The sequence below is a fragment of the Mustela nivalis genome (assembly GCF_964662115.1).
Source record: "Mustela nivalis genome assembly, chromosome: 2".
Lineage (NCBI taxonomy): Eukaryota > Metazoa > Chordata > Mammalia > Carnivora > Mustelidae > Mustela > Mustela nivalis.
In genome coordinates this window covers 150,671,747-150,692,760 of record NC_139021.1, presented here as the reverse complement: position 1 = coordinate 150,692,760, position 21,014 = coordinate 150,671,747, and the positions used below count along the sequence as shown (strand labels likewise).

The window sequence follows — 21,014 nt, the reverse complement described above, 5'->3', positions numbered from 1 at the left end:
CTAAATGTGAAAACAGGGTTGAGAGCCATTGGATTCAAGGCAGCAAAGAATACTGAAAGTGAATACTCATAACATCGTATCTCACATCTCACATTAGTGAGAACTGCTGGGTGTTAAGACACTGTGTCAGGTGAAGGCAACTAGTGAAAGCTTTTCTGAGCAGAAGAATGATGTGGTCTAAAGCCTGTTTCCTTTGAGACCCTTGGGCTCAGTTGGGTAAGCGTCCAACCCTTGATTTCAGCTCAGGTCATGATCTCAGGGTTGTGAGATTGAGCCCCGTGTTGGGCTCTGAGCTGGGTGTGTAGCCTGCTTAAGATTCTCTCACTCCCTCTCTCTTGTTCCCTCCCCCGCCCTCTCTCCTTCTCTAAAAAAATAATAATAAAGGGGCACCTGGGTGGTTCAGTTGTTAAGCAGCTGCCTTCGGCTCAGATCATGATCCCAACATCCTGGGATTGAGCCCCGCACTGGACTCTCTGCTAGGCAGGAAGCCTGCTTCTTCCTCTCTCTTTCCCCCTACTTGTGTTCCCTCTCTTGCCATCTCTCTCTCTGTCAAATTAATAAATAAAATCTTTAACAACAATAATAAAGACTACATTTTCATAAGCAAATAAACCATGGCTCTTTTTGTTGTTGTTTTACCAATTTAAAAAATTATAAAAGCAGGGGTCCCAGCTGGCTCAGCTGCATGTCAGCTGAGCATGCAACTCTTGATCTCAGAGCTGTGAGTTCAAGTCCTGTGTTGGGTATAGAGATTATACCCCAAAATAATTTTTAAATAATTTTTTATTTTAAAAAAATAATAGAAAAAAATAATTAAAAAAAATAATTTAAAAATAATTTTTAAAATTTTTTAATTAAAAATAATTTTTAATTTAAATTAAAATAAAATAATTTTTAAAATATAATTTTTAATTATATTAAAGAAATAATTTAAAATTTTTTAATTTAAAAAAATTTTAAAAATTATAAAAGTAACATAACCTTCTTGTGATAATTCAGTAACACATCAAATGAGAGTCCCACCTTACCCCTGTTCACCCTCCATGTCCCCAGAAGGAGACACTCATGGCAATTTGGGCTACTATATTTCCAATTGTTTTTCTGTTCATTGGCATGCCTAGGTACTCATGGAAATATGTGATCTAAGTCATACAGATTGGTTATGGATATATACTTGTATATTAGAAATATAAAAACATGCATGGGGGGCGCTGGGTGGCTCAGTGGGTTAAGCATCTGCCTTTGGCTCAGGTCTTGATCCCAGGGTCCTGGGCTCAAGCCTCACCTCCGGCTCCCTGCTCAGTGAAGGGTCTTGTTTCTCTATCTGCTCCTCATCCCTCTCATACTTTCCCTCTCACTCTTTGTCTCTCTCAAGTAAATAAATAAAATCACACACACACAAATAATAACATGCATGGGATTAATAAACATGAAGTTCAAGATGAGGTTATGAGGGGAGAAAGACATAGATGAACATGAGGTGGTTTTATATGTTGAGAAGTAAGCTCGGTTTGGAGGAGAGTGGCTTTTATGGTATTATCTATACTTCTTTAAATGCATGAAATATAATATAAATCCATGCTTTTATTGTGTGTTGAAATACATGTTTAAACGTATTTTGATTTTAGAACAGCTTTCTTTTTTTTTTTTAAGATTTTATTTATTTATTTGAGAGAGAGAGAGCAGGAGCAGGGGGAAGAGGGAGAAGCAGACTCCCCACTGAGCAAAAGGCCCAATGCAGGGCTCCAGCCCAGGACCCCAGGATCATGACCTGAGCCAAAGGCAGATGCTTAACCAATTGAGCCACCCAGGCGCCCCAGAATAGCTTTACATTTAGAGAAAATAAAATGGAAAGATCGGACAGAGTTCAGATAATACAGGGCTCAGATGCTACAAGGCTCCCATATATACTGTACTGGTTTTCTCTCTCATAACATCTTGCATTAGCAGGATACATTTGTTACAATGATAAAGCAATATTATTAACTAATATTTTATTCAGAGTTGGTAGTTTTAATTAATGTTCTTTTTCTGTTCTAGGATCCCATCCAGGATACTGCCTTATACTTTGTTATCATGTCTTCTTAGGCTCTTCTTGTTTTGGATTCCTCGTTTTTGATGACCTTGACAGTTTTAAGTACTGGACAAGCATTATGTAGAATGTCCTTCAGTTGGGATTTGTCTGGTGTTTTCCCATGATCGAGCTGGGGAGATGGATTTGGGGAAGACCACAGAGGTAAAGTCCATTCTTATCACATTATATCAACATGACATCACTGATGAGGTTGGCCTCGGTCACCTGGCTCATTGTTAACGGTCTTGGGTTACTGGTGGTGTTATTTCTATTTGTTTTTAGTTACATTTAATGTTAGGCATCAAGAAAGATACCTTATTGAGTAAGATCATGAATCACGACTTATATTGTTCTTAATTTATACTAGGATATCACCACCTCTAACTTTAGCAGATGATATCTATCAGGACCTGTTCTATCTTGAAGTGTGTGTGTGTGTGTGTGTGTGTGTGTTTTAAGGTTTTATTTATTTATTTGAGAGAGAGAGAGCACGCATGCGTGAGGGCACCAGTTGTGGGGAGGGGCAGAGGGGTCATGACCTGAGCCAACAGCAGAAGCTTAACGGACTGAGCCACCCAGGTACCCCAGTAAATTGTTTTTTATAAAAACAGCTTTATTGAGGGCACCTGGGTGGCTCAGTCTCTTAAGCATCTGCTTTTAGGCTCAGATCCGGAGGTCCTGGGATCAAGTCCCACAAGAGACATCCTGCTCAGTGGGGAGCCTGCTTTTCCTTCTCCCACTCCCTCTGCTTCTGCGGGCTCACTCACTCTCTCTCTCTGTCAAAAAAATAAAATCTAAAAAAAACCAACCAGTTTTAAACATAATTTACCAGCCATACAATTTGCTCATTGTAGGTATGCAAATCAATGGGTGCCTGCCTGGCTCAGTGAGAAGAGAGTGCGACTCATGATCTTGGAGCCATGAATTTGAGCCCCATGTCAGTGATAGAGATTACTTGAATAAACAAGTATATATAAATAAAGAAAGTGTGTGATTCAATGGCTTTTAGTATAATCACAGAATTGTGTGACCATTACCACAGTCAATTTTAGAATATTTTCATCACTCCCCATCAAAAACCCATGCCTATGAACAGTCATTCCCTCTTTGTCTCTAACCCTTCTCCTGAGCTCTAGGTAACTGCTAGCTTACCTTCTGTCTCTGTAGATTTGCCTATTCTGGACATTTCATATAAATGGAATCACACAACATGTGGTCCTTGCGACTGGCTTTCTCACAACATACTGTTTTCAGGATTTGTTCATGTTGTGCCATGATATGTTATAGTATTTCACTTCTCTTTGTTGCTGAATAATATTCCAAGGTATGGAGGTATCACCTTTTGTTATCTACTCATTATACGATAAACTTTAACTTGGGCTCTTTCCACTTTTCCATTATGGTGAATAATGCCGTTACAGACATTCTTGTACAAGTTTGTGTGGGTGCCTGTGCGTTTAAGTTACCAACACTATACACCTGTATTATTCTGTACCGTTCTGTATTCTAGCTGTCACATTTGTGGCAATTCTACCATAAGCTTAAGCTATTTTACCTTTTATTTTTATTTTATTTGTTTATTTGAGAGAGAGAGAGAGAATGAGCAGGGGAGGGGCAGGGGTCGAAACAGACTTCCTACTGAGCAGGGAGCCTGATTCGGGGCTTGATCCCACGACTCCAGGATCATGACCTAAGCTGAAGGCGCTCGCTTAACTGACTTAACTACCCAGGTGCCCCGATTTTTACCTTTTCATGAGATTATGACTGTTTACTTGTCAAAACATTCTATATTATAAATTACTGTCTTTTTATTCCTTTGTATTAATTTTAGCATCTTATATAGGGTATTGGGTTGATTCTTTTAAAATTCTGCTAGGTAATTTACATCTAGGAATTGCATTTCAGATGGCCAAAAAGAGCATTACAATGTATATCTTATTAAGAGGAAGAGTTGTTGGATTTAATAAGATTGGGGAACACTAGACCTTTTCTTTCTCCCAATCAGACTTAAGGATTCCTTTCCCTGAGCACCACTGTATATATCCATCACTAAAGCAAATCATGTGACCATATGATCATTGTTAACAGATTAGTTCTTCGAAGACTACGAGCCCTTTGAGCCAGAATTTTGTCTTTTATTTTTATTTTATATTTCTAAGGTTTGGATAGCTTTTGGGGCTCAGCAAATATTTGCTGCATGTTGAATAATGGGGAATAAATGAGACGACCATCCAAAGGCAGCAAGGCAAGAAAAAACACTAGCTGGGAAGAAGGGAAGACTACTGTGTCCTGACATCTGAGTTCAGGCTCTAGGCTCTGCTCCCTCACTTCCAATCTAATTCTCCAAGTTGGCTCTGGACCCATTGGGTGGAACTCCCCCAAGCCACCACCCTTCACCATCACCTGCCCCAGCTCTGGGCGGCCAGGCCTGGACAGATTGCCCCAATCTCTCAGCAATGCAGTGTAGTGGGAGTGTACTTGCAGCTGCTGACCTTGTGCCCTCTAGATGAGTGCTGCCTTTCAGAATATTAGTGCCTGGATCCCGCTGCTAGAACAGGCATCAGTGGGATGCACACTGCTTCATTTGCTGGGCTCGATGGCAGCATATTTAAATTAAAGCTGAGCTTCTCTGCACCTGTGCTGGTTTCCATAAGGCTCTAGCTCTGGAAACTTTCCCAGGGGTCTTTGCTGCATGGCACAGCCTCAGCAGCCCCCACAAGTGTTGTGCCCTTCTCCAGGTGGTTAGTCATCTTTCCTCTGCATTGTGCCACTTATCACATTCCACCTTCTACTATTGGTATTAGAATGTATGAAGCTTCGCCACTTAACTGTAACTTTTAGGGATAGAAACTGGGTTACACACCTTCACATTCTCATAGTACCTAGAGCATTGCCTCAGTCCACAAATGACAGGACACATATGGTTTATTATGTTCTGTGTTAAATTAATGTATTACAGATTACTATGTTTCATGCATGTATTTTATTAAAAATGTGTCTCAATGAAGTAAAATTTACATAGCAAAATCAATTATTTTAAAGCAAGCAATTCAGTGACATTGGTACCTTCACCACCTTATGCATCAACCGTCTCGTTCCAAAACATTTTCTTCACTGCAGAAGAAAACTCTCTGTATACTGAGTGGTCACTGCCCATTCCTGCTTTCCCCTATTGCCTGGCAAGCACTCATCTGCCTTCTGTCTCTATTCCAGATAGATACTATTCCACATAGCTCTTATACCTATTCCAGACAGCTCATATAAATGCAGTCATACAATAGATGACCTTTAGTGCCTGTGTGCTTTCACTTACCATCACGTTTTCAAGATTCATCCATGATGTAGCACTTATCAGTATTTCATTCCTTTTTATGGCTAAATAAATTCTGTGTATTTGCAGTTGATTGCAGGTACCCAATGTTACCACTAGATGGCACTACTTTCCTAGAAATTTCCTGGTGGTGGTTCCGGCAAGTTAGTGAAATTATGGAAACAAATTACATCAATTCAAGGACTGCTTTCATTGCAATGCCTGATGAATGAGCCATTATGTGTTCTTTGACAGTACAACATACAAAATGTTACGGATCTAGCCATTATATGTTGATATAAACAACAGTGGTTTTCACCAAATTAGATACTACTTTCCAGATTTGTTTACAGTATTTGTTTCATCTTGAATTATCAAAATATAAATCTTTTTATTAAGCTGTTAATGAATAATAACATCCCTGTCTAGAGTGGCATAACAAAACATTGTAGAGAAGTTTTTAATGTCATTGTAAAATCTGCATGATATTTGGCTTGGTTTAGACTCTGGTTCTGCTATTAGCTAAAGGTTCATGAGAAATTCTTACTGGGCATACTTAATCCCCCAGAAAGAAATGAAAGCAAATTAACAACTTCCTTTCAGGGATTTATGGGTATCAAGTGAAATATGTCTGTGAAAATGCCCCACTATCTGGGAAGTATTATACTCATTGTTACTAATTTTGAAGATTTAAAAATTCATACTTAGTGTTTACATCATGCATAAAAATGTTATTCTCTTTTAGGTAGTGTAATTAAGCTCAGAGCTTATCAAGAATTTTAAGAATTTTGGGGGGTCTGGCTGGTTCAGTCAATAGAGCGTGACTCTTGATCTTGGTGTCACAAGTTTAAGCCCATACTGGGTGTAGAGATTACTTAAAAAAAGAATTTTGACAACTTAAAAAGCAATTCCATTTTGAGCATTTCTCTGAGACTTTCATCAGAGAGAGTAGTTTGAGAAGATTCTGTGTGAGGAATTCTGTGAGGAAACTACAGCAATTTTAAGTAAGTAACCTTTGTACTGGAGAATTCGGCTGTGTTTATTTAGATTAGGTAACTTTGATTTGACCAACAATATTTCTTAGTACGAGAAGCATTTGTCCTATCTGGTGATAACAGTTCAAAGATTCTTTGTACCTTTAATTTAGTGCCCAACAGAGTTTGACATATAACAAGCCTTAAGTATATAATGGTAAACAAATAAATGAGTTCTAGTCCCTATATTTCTCCCTTATTTGACTAGAAATTTTCCCTCCTTCCTTTCCTTCTTCCAAGATTTTAAAGTAATCTCTACACCTAATGTGGGGCTAGAACTTAGGACATTGAGACCAAGATGCTCTACCAACTAAGCCAGCCAGGCACCCTTTCTAGGAATTTCTTTACGGTAACAAATGTTTTATTTATCAAATGCCCAGACCAAATACTGCTCAGCCCCAAAAACAAAACAAACAAACAAGTAGTGTTTATTGGATGCATAAATGAATAGGAAAGTACATTAGTACTAAAATGCAGAAAATACAGGTTTAAAACAGTTTGTTATGTTTTTAAATTATTTAAAGTCTATTTCAAAGTTACAAATTCTCTCCTAGTTGATCTAGCAGTTTAGTTAAAAGCTAAAGCAGTTAGCATCTATAATCATCTTTTAACGGATCAAACCAAAGCAAGCCAGGGGTGTTCACAGATAGATTTGCAAGTGATTCATATGACCTCAATTTCTTAAAATGTAAGCAATACAGAGCTCTTTGCATGTATAGGAAGCACTGGGACCTTGAAAGCCGAAAGGGAGGGAGGCGTGGGGCAAATGGACTCCATGAGATTACATCCACACAAGCATTCAACTCGGAACCTGGCTTAGAGCACCTTTGTGCTAATTAGGTAAGGACCTCTCTGGGCAGCTGCAGCCCAGCTAATGGATTTCTGTTCCTAAGCTTCTTTGGTGGGGGGCAACCTTGCACAATAAACAACCTGCAGAACTATTTTTGGAGGCCCTGGGGCTAGCTGTGGTCATTACGGAGATGGCATAATGTAGTGGTCAGATGGCATTCCCCATCTTACCTGTAGGGAGCTAGGAACAGAGCCACCTTTCCGTGCCCTGACTTGTAAAGTGAGACAATGCGACAATGTCACTAGGGTTGTTTTGCCCACGAAATGAGCAAATGCTGTCCACGGCTCTGTCAGGATGGCTGGTGTATGCGAACCTCACATGAGGTGGTTTTCTTAGTCTTCTTCTGAGATGATTATTTATGAGTCCTTTCCCAAATGCGGCAGCATTCTGAAACATATGCTGCTGCATCTCTTACCGTTTGCTGTCACCTCCACTTTCTCACTAGGAATGTTTCTGTTCCGGTGGCAAGGAATATAAACAAATACAGGATTCCTCAGAGTGCATTCTCCTGGATTTTGGAATAGCAAAATTTCTCATCATAGACTTAAAACACTGAATAAACTTTATTTTATAGAGTAGTCTTAGGTTCACAGCAAAATTGAGAAGAAAATGCAAAGAATTCCCACGTCCCACACACCCCTCCCCCAACAACAGCCTCCTCCATTGTCAATGTCATGCCCCAGACAGCTACACTTGTTACGGTTGATGAACCAACATTGACACATCAATGTTAACCAAAGTCCACGGTTTATATTCAGGTTCGCTCTTGATGATGTGTATTTTATGGGCTTGGACAAATGTGTAAAGACACCTACCTACCATCATATCTATACAGAAAAACAACAACAAAATCCCCCGTGTTTTACCTAGTCATCTCTCCTTCCTCTGAGCCCCTGGCAACCACTGATCTTTTAATATCCCTATAGTTTTGGCTTTTCCAGAATGTCAGGTAGTTGGGATCATACAGCACGTTAGCCACTTTAGACTGCCTTTTTTCATTTAGCAATATGCATCTAAAGTTCTATGCCTTGTCATGATTTGATAGCGCATTTGTGTTTAGTGTAGTATAATATTCCATTGTATGGATATACCACAATGTATGCACCCATTCACCTACTGAAAGGCATCTTGTTTTGGCAACCATGAATAAAGCTGTATGAGCATTCATGGGTAGGTTTTGTGTGGACGTAAGTTCTTGATGCCTTTGGGCAAGGAAAGTGATTGCTGGATTGTATGGTTATAATAGGTTTAGTTTTGTAAGAAGCCGCCAAACTCTCTTCCAAATGGTTACATCAGTTTGCATTCCCACCTGCAATGAATAAGAGTTCCTTTTGCTTGGCACCTGCACTAGCATTTGGGGTTAGTGTCTTGGATTTTAACCATTCTACTAGGCGTGTAAAGGTAACTCATCGTTGTTTTAATTTGCAATTCCTTAAGGATGTATGATTTTGACCATCTTTTCATACACTTCTTTGCCCCTCTGTATATCTTCTTTGGTGAAGTGTTTGTTCAGGTCTTTTGTTCAATCTTAACTGGATTCATTTTCTTATTGGGTTTCACCATGATTTTTTTTTTTTTTTAAGTTGTGGAGACTTCAGTAAATACAGAAAAGCACAAGGGAAAAAATAGAAATTTCTATAGCTTAAAAATAACCAGAACACTGTTTTATACCCTTTGGACCTGTTTTCTCTGTACATATGTAAATATTGTTACATAAAGTACATAAAGAATTAGGATAACACTCAACAACTAGAGAAAGGCCATGTTCATCAATGTTCCCCTGCAGAATTAGAATAGGATCCCTTGTCTTCTTGTCCTCATGTTGCCTCAGTTCCAGAAGCTCCTCCTATACTCCTTGTTGCAAACTATGCCAGCATCTTCACAATGGCTGAGTGACCGACAGGTGGCCTTCCATCTTTCTTCCTTAAAAACTGCAGTGAGGGCAAGCAATGTCAATACATTATGGAAAGGTTTTCTACAAATCTCCTACAGATGATACTTCTCAAGGAGTTTGGAAAATTACACCAAATGCAGTTTCTAATCCATACATGTCCAGTTTACAGCTTGGTACAGGTTTGGATGTCAATAAATCCGGATTCAAATCCCGGCTCTGGGTGGTAAAATGTAAGTTGTTGCTGCTGTCTCATTTTGTCTTTCTTACAATTAAAGGGAAGAATCATAGTACCTAGCTTGTAGGATCGCTGGAATGTACTGAATCAGAATGACCAATGAGAGCTTACCTAGTTCAGTTTGACACCAGGCCCCTTCCCAGTTGGTAGCAAGTACTAGAGGCCAACAGGCCAGGCAAACACTATGGGCTGGGCTGGTATTATCGAAATGAGTGATTACTCGGGCGCCTGGGTGGCTCAGTGGGTTAAGCAGCTGCCCTCTACTCAGGCATTGGGACTGAGCCCCACATCAGGCTCCCTGCTCACCAGGGAGTCTGCTTCTCCTTCTCCCTCTACTCCTTCCTCCTGCTCATGCTCTCTCTCTCTCTCTCTCAAATGAATAAAATAAAATCTTTTAAAAAATGAGTGATTACTGGGGCACCTGGGTGGCTCAGTGGGTTAAGCCTCTGCCTTTGGCTCAGGTCATGGTCTCAGGGTCCTGGGATCGAGCCCCGCATCAGGCTCTCTGCTTGGCAGGGAGCCTGCTTCCTCCTCTCTCTCCGCCTGCCTCTCTGCCTTCTTGTGACCTCTCTCTGTCAAATAAATCAATAAAAATCTTTTAAAAAACGAGTGATTACTGATATTATTTATTCATTCGCAAACATTGTCTCTCTTAATGATCTATTAGGACCATGTGGGTATTTACACATCGAAGATATTGAAAGGAAAAAGGAAAGAAAGCTTCTTGTTCTGGAGAAGCTTGTTGTCTAGCATGTCAGGCAGATAAGTAAACCACCAGCTAGAACATGGGGTTGGAAGAAGGACAGGACCTAGCTGTGTACAAGGCGTCAAGGTCTCCTGAAGGGGTGGGTGCTTGCCTTGTCAGGGTGAGGGAAGCTTTCCAGGGCAGGCTCGGATTAAGCTTGACTTGATGTGTGAAGAGGAGTCAGCCTAGATAACCAGAGAAGGCACAGAAGGCTGAGTGAGTACAATCTATTCACAGAACCGTGAATGGCTGTGTACAAGAGAGTACCAATGACTCAGGCAGCCATAGGAGAAGAGCCCAAGAGGTAATTTCAGCAGACATCTTTATCCGGTGTATAATTTGCCTTGTCCTGACCCCACCTCATTTCCTACAAATGCCCTCCCTGTTCCAGTCCCACTGGCCTCCTTGCTTTTCCTCCAAGACACCAAACACACTTCAAACTGCAGATAGCCACAGGCCCACTCCCTCAGCTCCTTCCGGTTTCTGCCTAAGTGCCACTTCCCTGACCGCCCTGTCAGGCATTTTTCCTGTGCGGTCTCTCTCCATGGCGCTCATCACGGCCTGACACACTGTATGCTCCACCCGTCACTAATCTGTTGCTTGTCTCTGCCACTCTGCCCTCCGGGATGAGAACAGAGCCTGACCTTTGCCAGGCAACTCACATATTTTTTATGTTTAAATGAAGCCACACGATTGCTGTTAATTCGAAGTTACGACAATACATCTCACGGGATGATACTTTTGTTCCTGTTTGTACATTTGTTTTTGCTGTACTGTCACGTAAAGGCTAAAGACATACAGAGTTCTTACCTGATCTTTCCCTATGTATGAAAGCAGCCAGGGCTATGATCAAAACAATTTAAGTTGCTCCTAAAAGATGTTCCACATCACTCATCATGAGGGAAATACAAATCAAAACCACAATGAGATAACACCTCACACCTGTCAGAACAGCTAAAATTATCCACCCAGAAAACAGCAGGTGTTGTCAAGGATGAGGAGAGAGGGGAACTTTCGTGCACTGTGGGTGGAAAAGCAAACTGGAGCAGCCACTCTGGAAAACAGGATGGAGGTTCCTGGAAAAGTCCTAGGTTGACTACCCTATGACCCAGCAATTGCACCACCAGATATTTACCCAAAGAATACAGAAATACTAATTCAAAAGGGTACATGCACCCTCATGTTTATAGCAGCATTATCTACAGTAGCCAAATTACGGAAGCAGCCCAAATGAACATTGACAGATGAATGGATAAAGATGTGGCATAGATATGCAATGGAATATTACTCAGCCATCAAAAAGAATGAACTCTTGCCATTTGCAAAGATGTGGATAGAGCTAGAAGGTATTATGCTAAGTGAAATAAGTCCATCAGAGAAAGGCAAATACCATGTGATTTCATTCATGTATGGAATTGAAGAAACAAATCAAATGAGCAAAGAGGTGGGGGAGAGAGGCAAGCCAAGAAACAGACTCTTAACTATCAAGAACACATGGATGGCTGCCAGGGGGAGGTGGGCAGGAAGAGGAGGATGGGGAAAATAGGTGTTGGGGATTAAGCAGGGCACTTGTTGTGATGAGCACCTGGGCGTGGTATGGAATGTGGAATCACTGTATTTTCCACCAGAAACCAATATATTACTGTATGCTAACTAACTGGAATTTACATAAAAACTTAAAGAATTTAAGTTGATCCTGGGAAATGGTGATGGAGAAATCTGTAAGAATTTTTTTATTCCTTTAAAAGGGGTTCACACATTCCTCATATTTAAGCAACACTGTTAGAGTATCTTGGCGTGTTTTGTTTTGTTTTCAGTTCGTAAGGAATATAAGAGTTAAACATTAAACATCTTAGTACCACCACCTACAAGCTCTCTGTTCTTGTGCAAATTATTCACCTGCGAACTGCCTATCGTTTCTGAGCGGATTAGATGAGATAATGCATGAGGAGTGTTTAGCACAGAGCCAGTGCATAGTAGGCTCTCCATAAACTGAGCTACGTTAGGCTAATTATCTTAAGAGGTAGGGAATAGAGCTGAATCATTTTCAAAGTCATATCCTTTCCTCCACAATATGTATTTGAAATACAAATTCCCTATGTTTTTGAAAGATGAGCATTTCTCTCACGAGATCTCAGGAGCTGTGTGGGTTTTGCCCATTTATCACTCTCTAGTTACCTAGCCCTGTGCCTGGTTTGCTCAAGTGTTGACCATCTCTCAGGTGCCAGCATTGAAAGGCCATGTAAGTTCCAATACTGAACACAAGAGGACAGTGTTGTCCCACTTATCCCCACCCTGGCTCCATGCAGTTAACTCGCCTGAGGAAAACGTATTGTTCCAGCCTACTTCTAGTCAAGGAAGCAAGTCCTTCATTTCTTGAAGGCTCAGGCTCTTCGTTTTTGCTCCATTTCTGCCTAGAATATAAACTATCCTTCCCACAGAAATAAAAAGAAATTCTAAAAGCTTGACTGTGTTTGTACCCAAGACTTCATAGTTTAAACGACAAATTATTTAAATCAAAGCAATTTAAACTGGTTATCCCTCTCTATTGGGTAACATAAAATATAATGATATTGCAATTAACATGATTATGTGGACCCTCTGAAACACTAGTTTGCTTGTGAATCATTGTGAACAACTTTCCAAAGGTAGTTGCTAACCTTGAACACTTCATTCTACAAATATTTACTGAGTGCCTTCTAGGTGCCAGGGATTTTTCTGGGCACTGGGGAGTTAAGTGAGGAAGACAGAAAATTGTTGTGTCTTTGTGTTTAGCCTGGTGGATATTCTAGAAGGACGGGGAGGAAGAGATATACCTGCTTGCAGAGGCTCAACACCCTTGAAAGAATATCTTAGAAACATCTAGATGTATTTAGAGAGACAGGGATTTAGAAATGATCTTGTGGAAATTCAGATGCTTAGAGGGGCTAGACAGATGATATAAATAAGTAAAATGGGCGAGGTGGGAACTAGCATTAAATGAAGAGCAACATCCAATTTAAAGACCACACCCTCCCCATCAGCTCAAGCTAGAATTTTCTCTCTCTCTCTGTATGTGTGTGTCTCTCTCTCTTGTCTCGCTCTCTCTTTTTTACAACCAAAACCCCCCTCTCCTCAGCACACACACCGTTTTCCTCAGGTCACCAAACAGAAAGAACAGCTCTCAGAAAGGTGGCTTCCAAGAACCATCGCCATCAGGTGCTACAGAAGAGGAAGGAGCTGGGTGAGCAGTGCCTTCCTATTTGCAAACATGAGACGTGAGATGTGGAAGGGAGTCTCAGAGGCCAGAATTTTCCAGGGAATTCAGATTTTGATTTTGCCAAAGAAACCAAGAACCTGGACTTCCATGGGCAATCTCCCAATTTTAGAAAGGTGCCTATGAATGAAATTTTTTTCTTTAATGCCATGAGGGCCAATCCAGGAGATCAGCTGAGAGCTAAATTTGCCTCCTTTCCTAGTAGCTTCATCTCTAACCTAGTTCAGTCCTCTAATTTCATAGTGCAAATAACAGACTCAGACATTAATGACTGCCCAACATCCCTATTCTTTCCGTTCAGTAGTAAAACTGATTAAAAAAAAAAAAAGTGGAGGAAATGTCTGACAACCATGAGATAACTCCTGTCAACTTTAAATAAGTTGGGCTTGATATGAACCATGCTACTTGGCAGTGTTGGTGCTGAGATGATTCAAAGAATGTGATTCATCCCAACAATGAATGTAGTACCTAATGTGAAAAATGATGTTATTGTCCCGGCTGTTGGGAGAGGGGTGGGGAGAAGGGCTGGATAAAAGCACAACACGTGCTCCAATGGCTGCCAGGGGTTCCAAATGGGCACCCCGATGGCACTGTCAAACGTAACATGGACACAAACTCGCATGGGAAACCAGCTGCAGGGTAACATGTCAAGAAATCCCGGGTAAGTCGGCAGTTGCATTATTTCACAAGACTAATCAGACAAGGGCATATGACTTTTACTATTAAATTAAGAAAGAAATGGCTCCGTATCACACAGGAAACATAATGGCCATGCGGATCTGGTGAAGGAGCTCAAATGAACAAGGGGATGAGGAAATGTTCAGGAGAGGGCAGCTGGGGCTTCAAATTCTGGGGCCGTTTCCAATGCACTGAAAATCCTGTTTCATGGAAACAGGAGCTAAAAATATCGTGGTACTCTTCAAGAAAGTTCCATTGTCTTGACTGTTCACTCTGTGTGGCTAATTCCTGTGTTTTGCTATTCCAAGGCGATGGCCAAGTGCTGACGTCACCCTCTGGATTTGCTAAGTCTTCTTGACCTCCCATTTATTCTGTTAGGGCAGAGTGGATGTCTCAATTTTCACTGTCCTATTCCCAGCGCGGTTTCTGGCACTCAGAGGGCCCTCGGTAACTGTTTCTTTAGTTGGGTTGAGTTGGCAAAGGGGAACTGAGAAATCAGAAGCAATTGGAAGGGACCTTAGAGCTAGTTCTCATGGTCCCCACCCTCTGTCACCCCTCTGAGTGTGACAAGGCTCCCTCCTCTCACACATCCTTTTCCGTCGGTGATGGGAAATGCAATGTACTATCGAGCCATACTTGGCAAGCAACCAAATTGAACTGCTCTAGACCCTCCCTAGATGATGATTCCTAACTCCAAAATAGATTGTCCTAATGTTCTTGGCCAAAAGCCCATAGTTTTAAAATGAGACTTCATGTGATTCATGGGTTTTAATATAACCATAATAAGTATTAATAACACATGCTGTGTAATCAATTGGCATTCTCCCACAAAGAGCTCTAACTCTTCTTATTTCTTATTGTGATATCTTTATACTTACAGATGAATATTAATAAATCTCTCTTCATAAGGGGCAAAACAAGCTTTTGGCTTCATGGAAGTTTCCTGACAGCAATGTGATCTAGCTCCACTAGTTTGGAAGAGCAAAGGGCTGGGGAATTTCATTTTTTTAATTTATTTTTAAATTTTATTTGTAAGTAATGTCCACACCCAGCACGGGACTCATACTCACAACCCTGAGGTCAAAGGTTGCCCACTTTACCAACTGAGCCAGCCAGGCATCCTGCGGGCTTGGGAATTTCAGTCACTGAGATCACCCTAGAATGATGTTTAATTTCTGAATTGCATATTCTTACCCCACCCAAATGAGAGTTTCTAACTTGTCTAAATCAGGGACTTTTTCACACCTTGAAAACTTGGGGTTCTTTTATCCATTCATCCAATAATCAAATTCCTAATATATGCTGGGCACTGTGGTACACGTAACGGACAGGCTCCTGTTCACCTTGAACTTTTAGTTTAGAGCAGAACAAAATGAAAGCAAACAGAAACAAAAAACTCAAGTTGAAAAAAAAATTATGAAGGAAAACATAGGCTAAGATGGAGAATAATGGAGACTCAGGGAGACTGGGTTTAAGTGGCACAGTCTCGGGAGACCTCTGTGGAGATGACACTTACACAGAGGTGTTTGCAGAAGAAGATGCAGAGTTGTCCAGAAGGAGGAAGAGGAGATGCAAAGGCTTCTACCTCCTTGTCTTGATGCCAAGCAAAGAACCCAGCCCGGCCACAGTTCTAGCAAGACATGGGAAGTGGCTCCAGGTGACAGAGGGTGTCTGACTCACTCGCGCGCCATGCTCCCAGGAGCCCAGGCTTTGTTTTGGGCCTTTTGGAGCTGCAGAAGAGTTTTCGGCTGCAAGGCAATGCGATCCCAATTAAGTTTTGAGGAATATGTTCTTGATGCTCTAGTGGGTCTGGCCTGGAGGAGGCTAAGAGCAGCCCCAAGCGGAAGGGTTAGGAGTCGCAGACCAGACGGTGTGGGCAGTGCCCCTGGAAAACAAGTGGGACAGATCAGGTGTCGTGTTTTGATGAGGTCATGGATAGAACTTGCTGATGGATTGATGGGGGAGGTAAGGGATGACTTGGCTTGACAAATGGAATGCATAGAATCCCAATATAATAAAACCATAAATAGAGCTGTTCTATTTAAGGAGGAAGAAAAAGAAAAGGGGCAAGTTGGGTCCAGTCTGCTGGGCGCCTTCCTCCTCTCCAACCACCCTTGGGTCTCCCTAGATTACCACGTATGGTTCTCAGTTGTTAGGGAGCTGAGCCACTTGGAAAGTTTGTTAAATACTGCTTCCTACAGGTAGTGTTCTGGATCAGAGCATTTAGAGCAGATACAGATAAGATGGTTAATATGGATGTGTCTGCTGATAAGAACTATGTATCCACTGGTTTCAACTAACCTGCAGATTGCTGGGTAGAAATACCTTTTTTTTTTTTTTAAGATTTTATTTATTTATTTGACAGAGATCACAAGTAGACAGAGAGAGAGGAGGAAGCAGGCTCCCCGCTGAACAGAGAGCCCAATGCGGGGCTCGATCCCAGGACCCTGAGATCATGACCCAAGTTGGGTAGAAATACCTTACAGCAACTGGCAAGCAGTTTGTTGGCAGACTTATGGCTCCTTTTTGTAAGCTTTTTCTTTCTCTCTCTTTTTTTTTTAAGATATTATTTATTTATCTGACAGAGATCACAAGTAGGCAGAGAGGCAGGCAGAGAGAGAGGAAGGGAGGCAGGCTCCCCGCTGAGCAGAGAGCCTAATGTGGGGCTTGATCCCAGGCACTGGGATCATGACCTGAGCCAAAGGCAGAGGCTTTAACCCACTGAGCCACCCAGGCACCCCAGCTTTTTCTTTTTTTTAAAGGAGCTTTTTTTTCTTTTTTGACTTTGTGCTTTTCTAGTCTTCACTCTCTACTGAAATCCAATAGGAAAAATGGCAATTATTTATATTCCTAGAATTTCTATGAGTGGTTCTTCCAGTAGTTGGGATGAGTTGTACTTTTTTTTCTTCTGTCTTTTTTTTTTTTTTTTTTTTTTTTTTTTTTAAGGTAGATGCCATACCCAGTGTAGTGCTTGAATTCACGACCGGAGATCAAGAGTCATGTGTGCTACCAACAGAGCCTGCCAGGTGCCCCTGAATCGTACTTTCTTAACTTAATGATGTTATCATAACGTCATCTAGAACCACAAGAACTAAGTAATAAGGCTATGTAAATATGTGTTTCTGCTGAAGACAGTAGATACAACAGAACCCGTAGCACAGCTTGTAGGAACTTGCGGATGTACTTACAGCGTATAAAAAAAATAAAGTTACAAAGGACTTGGTCATTGTTTCCCTTGATGCTTTATTTCTTTGGACTGGCTCTATCCTCATCTAACATGTTCTTCAATTTACACATGCTGAACTTATTAAAATGAATAAAGGTGAAGCAGAAACGTGCTAATTAATCCATTAAGAAGATCAACACAGAGGGTCAAAAAGGGTAAATCAGCCCCAAACAAAGCTGGCTGGCTTTCGTTTTCTGTTGTGTGGTTTCGTTTTCGGTTTTTGCAAACGAGTGTCATCAGTCCCTACTGTGTTTCTGTTGTTAGCAGGTGAGACGTCCAGCCCGGACCATGCATCCCTCCAGATGACTTAACCGAAGCCGCGTGGTCCCATTATCACTCCTTCTCTTGGAAGAGAACGTTTCCGCTCTGCTGGTGTGTGTCTCCGTCCCTTCTCCGACCTTCTCCGAGGGGTTATCACACTTCTCTGACTCCTCTGGCGCTTGTGACATCCTGCTGGGCGGGCAGCTGCACCTCTTGCTTATCTCCCCCACTAGACATTGCCGACATTCCCCGAGATCCAGGCCTTGACCTTCTGCTCTGGTTTCATCTCCGCTTGCTTGCACTGAAGGCTTTCAAGCCCGATCTCTAACGCTGCCCTTCCCCCTTGGCCCCTGACCTGAATTCCCTGCAGCCTGCTGGGCATTTCACTCCCACCTCAAGTTCCGCCATCTAACACGGAACAGTTCACCAGCGGCTCCCTCCTAACTTCTCTGTTAATGATCACCATCCTCGGGCTGGAGACACACACACTCCTCACGCCCCTTCCACTCTGTATCTCATCAGGCACTTTGTCCTATTGATTTTCTCTGCTCTCATCAAAAGGACTTATTTACTCTCTGCCAAATACACCGTGCGCTTTCCCTTTGCTGGAATTTTACCTGCCGCTAAGCCTACCGAGACAGGCCTCCCAGCTGCTTATTGAAAGGCTCCCAGAAAGAGTTCCAGCCCCACCTGTCAAGTCAGCCCCCACCTGGGCAGTCCTCAGCCAAGCCTTCCACTTCTGAGTTCTAGCAAGGGCTGACTTCCTTTCTTTTCCAGACACAAGGTTGTGGTGCAGGGTTCTTGAAATCATTTATTGTTATCCAGTTTGTCTCATTTCATGGCTACTTATGTGTCAATTAGATTGTAAATTCCTGGAAGACAAGAACCACATCTTAAAATACTGTGGTACTGTGCAGAGTGCCTATACAAACCAGACACTCAAAACTGCTGGTTGATTTGTTTGCACGGGGTTCGTCTGATGATAGAAGTGAAGGAGAGACACCCGCTGCGGTTCCGTTTGCAATTTAGCTGCTCATTCCATTGACCTACTAAATGCAAACTCTTTCCAAATATATTGCTCACAACATGTTTTTTCCCCCGTGAGTACTTGAAAAGAACAAAATAGCATGATTAAAAACTGGGGGAGAAAAGACTTCTAGTAGAGGTGATGATGTTCTAGAACCTAGGTGAGGTTCGGTGGGCTGAGGTCCGGAGCCCATTACCAAAAAAGAATTCTTGAGACATCTTTGGTGCAAAATGGTGGTTTATTAAGCAGGGGACAGGACCCATGGGCAGGAAGAGCTGCTGCCCTAGGTTGTGAGGGGTGGCAGGTTCTGTACCCTGCTTGGGGGAAGGTGAGGGGAAGGGAAGTTTCAACGGAGTTTTCATATGCTAAGAGGGCCTATAAGGTGCCGGGATACCAGAGGGATTGATCAAAGTTCTTTTGGCAAGCCATTCACATTTCTGCTATCAAGCATCTTTGTTAGTGAGATTTGGGTTTAGAAGAAATTTAACTTTATTTAGGGCTGAGGAACTGAGTTATTTGCCTCTGGAAATTTGTGCTATTGATAAGGTAACTTCTTTGTAGATCTCTAGGACATTTGTAAACCAAGCAAAACTCTGTCTTGCAGGACTGTGATCTCTGCAAGTTAACTATTTGTTTCTCATTTATGGCAGTCAGGGGTGCCTGAGGAATGTCACCCACCAAGGGGAGGGGAGCGGGTGGAAAGGGGGTGCAAAGTGCCAGCTTTTGCTTTGTCCTCAGCCAGCCTCCTGCTCCCTCATCAGAGGCATTTGCAAAAACATATCTCTTCATGCTATTGGCAGGTGCAAAGGAGATCTGCCGGTGTTGTGAATTTATATTCTTCCTTGGTTAAATGATGATGCATGGCCAACAACCACAACACCTCAGTGGCTATGATGGTAAGCCTTTATTTTTGAGTATGAGTGTGTGGGTTGGCTGGGCAGTTCTGCTGATCTGAGCTGTTCTTGGGGGGCTCACTAGTGCACCTGAAGCCAGCTGTGGGGACGGTAGCCAGTTTTGGTGATCTTGGCTTGGCTCTCCCGGTGTCTGGAGCCTTGGCTAAGGTGGCTGAACTGGGTTCTCCTATCGTCCCACAGGCTAGCCCTGGCTTGTTCTTGTGGCCATGCAGCGCTCAGAGAATGAGAGGGGGAGAGAGAGAGATTGATTAAAGAGGTATGGCCCCGTTAGACTCAGAAATGGCCCCAGGGCAGCTGGGTGGCTCAGTTGGTTGAGTGGCTGCCTTGGGCTCTGGTCATGATCTCAAGGTCCTGGGATAGAGCCCCACATTGGGCTCCCTCCTCAGCGGGGAGTCTTTCCCTTTCCCTGTCCCAACGCATTCTCTCTCTCTCTCTCAAATAAGTAAATAAAATCTTTAAAAGAGAGAGAGAGACTCAGAAATGGTCCCCTGCTATTCCTCTTTCCTACTGGCTAAAACAAGGGCCAGACTAGCCCCGATTCAAGGAGTGGGACAATAGGGATGGGGAAGATAAAAATTCACATCACAAAGGGTATGGAAACATCTGGAGAGGGTGCCCGCTGTTTTTGTATCCCGGCTACTCCAGACTTACACCAGGTTCTACGGACCAGAACGGCTTCCTAGTTGCACAATACTGGGCAATTCGTGTAACCACTGTGTAGGGGCTGCGGGCAGGCCGCCCCAGACACAGCCGCTGCGGTGTGAACATTAGTTTGAGCTACAGGCAATTCTAGACCTGCTGGCTTGAGAAATTTTGCCCCTCAGCTAACTGCATGGAAAAATGTCAGTTGGGGGGGGGGGTCTTTCCCCAAATAAGGGTTATCTGGCAGAGGTGAATTTTCTCTAAATGACCATCTGTATGGCATGGCAAACATCTACACACCAAAACTCTGCTTTTCTTCTTCTTTCCCGGTGAACTGCATTCCTTGTCTCTGAAGGGCCAGACCCCTACCACTTTTCCTTAGTTCAGGAAGACAAATATACCGCATCGGATCTGACTGTCTTCAGAATTTCCATGTCTGTATGGATTCCCCGTAAGTACCCTAGTACATTTGATCTTCTCCTGTTAATCTGTCTCATGTCGATTTGATTGTCAGTCCCGCTAGATGGACTGAGACGTGGACAGACATTCTTGCTCCCCAAAACTCTGAGCCACTTTCCCTCACTTAGAAAATTGTCACTGTAAGAATGAACGGATACACAGGACCCGGGGCCCTGAGGGAATTCGGTAAACCCCTCCTGCTCCCCCACCAGCCATGCAGAGGTGGGAAAGAAGGGTATCCCCGCTGCAAACATTATGGACATTAAATAACTTTATTTAAATTCTATTTGGAGAACCAAAATGCTAAAACCAAACACATACTTTGGGGAAAAAAAAAATGACTTAAAAGTTTCAGCAATAACTTGAAAGATTTTGGGTAAATTCACTGGGAAACAAAGCTTGATGTTAT

The 21,014-nt window shown here is 42.3% G+C and overlaps 1 long non-coding RNA gene across 1 annotated transcript; it reads left to right on the top strand.

Moving 5' to 3' along the window:
- Positions 1 to 2,088: 2,088 nt before the first annotated feature.
- Positions 2,089 to 3,060, top strand: LOC309860201. The gene is made up of 2 exons (XR_014309246.1): positions 2,089 to 2,236; positions 2,929 to 3,060. It is a non-coding gene; the product is annotated as an uncharacterized lncRNA (long non-coding RNA).
- The last annotated feature ends 17,954 nt before the right edge of the window (positions 3,061 to 21,014 follow it).